A 4,535-nucleotide genomic window follows, 5' to 3' on the forward strand; every position below is an offset into this window, starting at 1 on the left:
TCATCAGACGGACAAGTGCACTACATGATTCCTTTTTTGTGGGACATAAATTTTCCCAAACGAGGTAGCAAACCGCAGTTCTTTAGTCTAAAACCCGCACTTCATCAGACAGACAAGTGCACTGCATGATTTCCTTTTTGTGGGACGTAATTTTTTCCCAAACGAGGTGGAGTGCACTCCATATCGAGCGTTGGTGAACCATAATACTATGAAAAGTGAACCTCGAGACTACTGTAAACGGGCCGTATTGCATCAGACAGAAAACTGCACTTATTTAGACTAAAAACCATACTTCATTGGACACAGAAGTGCACTGCATGCTTTCTTTTTTGTGGGACGTAAATTTTCCCAAACAAGGTGAAGTGCACTGCTTGAGACTAAAAACCGCACTTCATCAGACAGACAAGTGCACTGCATGATTTCTTTTTTGTGGGACGTAAATTTTTCCAAACGAGTTGGAGTGCACTTCATGTCGAGTGTTGGTCAACCGCAATATTATGAAAAGTGAACCTCATCAGACGGACAAGTGCACTGCATGATTTTCTCTGTGGGACATAAATTTTGCCAAAAAGGTAGAGTGCACTTCATGCCAAGCGTTGGTGAACCGCAATAATATGAAAAGTGAACCCCATGACACTAGTAAAAGTAAACCCCGTGAGTTTTTTTCAAACTCAATATTTTTTTACTTGTGTAGACTGGGCGAGTGGACCGCGGAGACTGAGCAAGTGAGACCACACGTAATGAGAAGTAAACTGCTTTTCGAGGTGTTTTTTCAGATTACCAAGTGAACCATAAAGGAGTTTTATAGTAAACCATGTGAGAGAACAAAGTGAGCCACACAGCCATCTAGAACACAGCAGAATCAACGATGCGGTACCCAACAGAACTGCACTAGGCAATGACTTGCTTATACAAAGTGACCATCCATTCTTACTACCCTTTTCTCTCTGCGTTTCCCATAAACAACAAAACAAACTTCAAATGAACATCGATGTTCTCTTCTTTTTCTTACTGAGTGCACTGCAAATGATTTCCAGAAGAAAAAAGAGTGAGCTGCAAAACAAGAAAATAGTGAGCTGCAAAAACAAAAAGAGTGAGCTGCACCACACTGTAAAACTAAACACACCAGAAAAAACTGAATCGCATCGGGTGAGCACCCAATCCACAACGTCGCTGGAACTGAAAAATTAGTGTAGCGCGCCAGAGGCGGACGGAAGCTGTGGGAGGAGAGGACCCAACGAGATCTCGTCCCTGGCCAGGTCGCCTCGGAGGGAGGATAGGAGGCACTGGTGAGCTCATCGGTCAGGGGCCGCCGGGACTGGACGACAGTACAGAGGTCGTCGAATAGTGAGGAGGCGAGCGGGGTAGTGTGACCAGGTCGTCGGACGGTGGTGGAGATGTGGAGGCGAGGAGTGGCTACATGCCTCCTCCTGTATTGACGTACTGATGGACAACTATTCCAAACCCAGCGGCGTCTCGCGGTGGTAGATCCGGAAGAGGGAAGAGGAAGCGGAAGCCCACACTCAGTGCACTGCACGCACGCGCTCACCAGGCTGCACGTGCTCACCGTCCGCACTGCTTGGGGGCTGAGGTCATGCCCGGCGACTCCACGCTCTCCTCCCAAGGCTGCACCCGCGCGAGCACTGAACGGCATTACGCGCGCCTCTGAGCTGCACTGCCACAATGGCCGAACTGCCCGCACCGTACTGCATGTTCCTCATCAGCGACGCAGATCAAGGCAAGGGGATGGTCGACGAGGCCGGGGGAGGGCAGAGGCAGCGGCGTCGAGGTGGAGTTCCTCCCTCTCCCTCGCCCGCGCAGTACCAGCGCCACCGCTGCGCGTGTCCGGGGATAGCACGCCGGGCGGCGGATCTGGCTGAACGGCGACTGGATCCGACAAGAGAAACGCAGTTACTGCCCGATCTAGAGTGGTGGCGGGGAGGAAGATGGCCAGAACAGCGTCGCGCGGTGGGCCGGTGGTGGTCGTGCGGCGCGGTGGGTGGTGGCCCGACGGAGGGGTGGGAGGCGGTGACCTGGCGACGCGCTCGGAGGCGGTTCTCGGGCGGCGCGACCATCCAGCGGGCCGGCTAGGGAGGAGGCCGGGTGGAGGCGCCGGTCCCGGGAGGGGAGCATGGACTCGCCGGGCTTCGAGAAGGCCAGCCAGGCGGCAGCACGAGGCCGGTGGTTCTGTAGCCGTCCGGCGCGGCGGCGGGGCCTGTGTGGTGGGAGGCGGTGGCCGGCGCTGTGGGGGGAGGGGGTCTGGATGTGGTGGGGTGGGGCGCCGCGCGGCGGAAGGTGGTGGCAGGTGGAGGTGGGGGAAGGGGAGGGGAAGGTGAAGGCAGCGGGGGAGGAAGAAGGGCGGCGCTGGTGGCTAGCCGCCGGCTAGGATTTGGGCGCGGGGAGGGGGAAGAAGGTGGGTGGGAGTGGGGTGCGGTTTTCTTTCTTATTCCTGTAGTTTGGGCGGATGGTGGGGTGTTAGCAGAATAACGGTAGTGTTATCATAATAAGGTCTTAAAAGGTGTTATCATAATAGACCCATCCTATATATACACACACACATATATATCCTAAAAAAAGTTATATATATCCTAAAAAAAGTTATATATATATATATAATATAATATAATATAATATAATTGCCCTTGTGTTGCAACAAAGCCATGCATATTCTAGTGGTTTAACATAAATCATGTTTAACATATACCTTTAGGATTGTTAACTTTCTCCTCTTTTTCATCCATCCACTAAACTCCACGTCTCCCTTACAATCGAAGCAACTGGTCTATATTTCATTGTCACGGTAAACTCCCCCCACCACACACTCTAAAAATGCCAATATGTTAAATAGTCAAATTGAGTTGTGGCATATTGTCCCATGAATCATAAGTATGAAAAAGTACAAAACCGGTAAGCACACAAATAGTCAGAACAATGCATGCAACACTTTCCACAACTTAGGCCGTTTTTGCTATGGATGTAATTTAATACACGTGTATTAAATTTCTGGGTGTAATTTACGTTCCAAGAGTTATTTATGGTTGGAAAGCGAAACGACGGACGGAGATCTGTAATTTTTACAGGTGTAAGTGGAAGGAAACGAGGATCCAAGCAGGGCCTTAGGTGAGATGAAAATAGTAGTACCCACTATAATTTTGCTCAATTACGGATCAAGCACACCCATATTACCCATCCAAGTTACATGTTTGTCCTCAGCTCACATATTGTACGACATACAATTGTACTGTTAAATTAAATGTTAGTGATTTGCCATAGGACTAAACAAATTTTGCATGACGCCTGGATCAGTATGGCCGGATCCTTGAGGAAGTACTCACCAAGCTCGATGGAGAAAGGACCCAGTGACGAACTGCAACATGCTACGAGGAGACGTGCCATGCCCGGCCTAACCAGATCCCAGCTTATGGCAAAAGTAAGATACACACAACAAAAAGTGGTAGCGGCCTGACGGGCCTCCTGCGCGCGAAGGAGCGGCGTCGTGTGGGCAGCGATGGTGGCGGTTGATTTCGGTGCCACATAGTGGAGGTGGGCAACGATGAGGCGCAGCATGTTTGGGAGAGCGGCAGAGCTAGTACAGGGGGTGCGTCGGTGGACTGCTTTCTGGCGGTGCGGGTGTAGCTGTAGCGTGTGTTCCAGGGGCTGAGGAGGCTGTCCTGGGCCATGGCGGCGGTAGCGCTGTGGTGGTGCGGGCAGCGCGCTGGGATCGCCTGGTGGCGACGACGCGGATGTGCCGGATGGTGGCGGTGCATGTCTGATTTTGACCCATTCGGTGGTTGCGGCCATGGTGTGGTTGTCCGACTGGAGTTAGTGCAGCAACACCCGGTGGTGACTATGCCCGGAACGGTGCGGTTGGAGATTGATGGCTGGAGGCTGCGAACTCTCGGTCGTCCTAGAGGTGAAAGGTGGGCTGCGTGCCCTTGTTTGTGCGGATCGGAGATGGACCACGGCGTTCCGGCTGCCCATCTTCGGTGAAGCGTGAGGGATGCTACGGGAGCAGTGACGATGTTGCAGCCAAAGCGCGTCTAAGCCGAGTCTAGGCTACAACATCGGTGGTCCCCGTCGTCATGCGGTCGCCTCTGGCTTGCAGCTCTGCCGTGGTTGCTGAAGTGAGAGGGGTGTTACTGTAGCAGTGACGACGTTGCAGGTCGGAGCGCGTCGAGGCCGAGTCATTGAGGTTGAAGCAGCGGCGATGCTGCACCCACTCTATCATAGCAAGCTACCGTTGTTGCTGCAGGGCCGGTGGCAAGGACCCCAACTGAGACACTGACCGCTGTTGCTGCAAAGGGATCGAGGAACTCTTCCATCCACGGCTGCAACGCACGCGCCTGTAGCATGATGGCCGCTGAAATAGAGCAGGAATATGGAACATGCATGCTTGCATCAGGAATTTGGTTTCCTCGGATCACTAGTGAAACTGTGGACGCATATGCTTCTATCTTTTAGCTGAAATGCTTGGACGACCGGCTGGGCGTCATGTTCAAATATGAAAATTGCTCCTTTGCAGTCTCAGCTGACAA

At 52.3% G+C, this 4,535-nt stretch overlaps 1 long non-coding RNA gene across 1 annotated transcript; it reads right to left on the reverse strand.

Annotated features, from left to right (window-relative positions):
* Window positions 1–830: 830 nt before the first annotated feature.
* Window positions 831–2,467, reverse strand: LOC125520545 (uncharacterized). Its single transcript, XR_015611846.1, has 2 exons — window positions 1,127–2,467; window positions 831–1,053 (listed from the first exon to the last, which is right to left on the reverse strand). It is a non-coding gene; the product is annotated as an uncharacterized LOC125520545 (long non-coding RNA).
* Window positions 2,468–4,535: the final 2,068 nt, after the last annotated feature.

The sequence above is a fragment of the Triticum urartu genome, chromosome 7A, assembly GCF_056163025.1.
Source record: "Triticum urartu cultivar PI428250 chromosome 7A, HENAU_Tu73, whole genome shotgun sequence".
NCBI classification, from domain to species: Eukaryota; Viridiplantae; Streptophyta; class Magnoliopsida; order Poales; family Poaceae; genus Triticum; species Triticum urartu.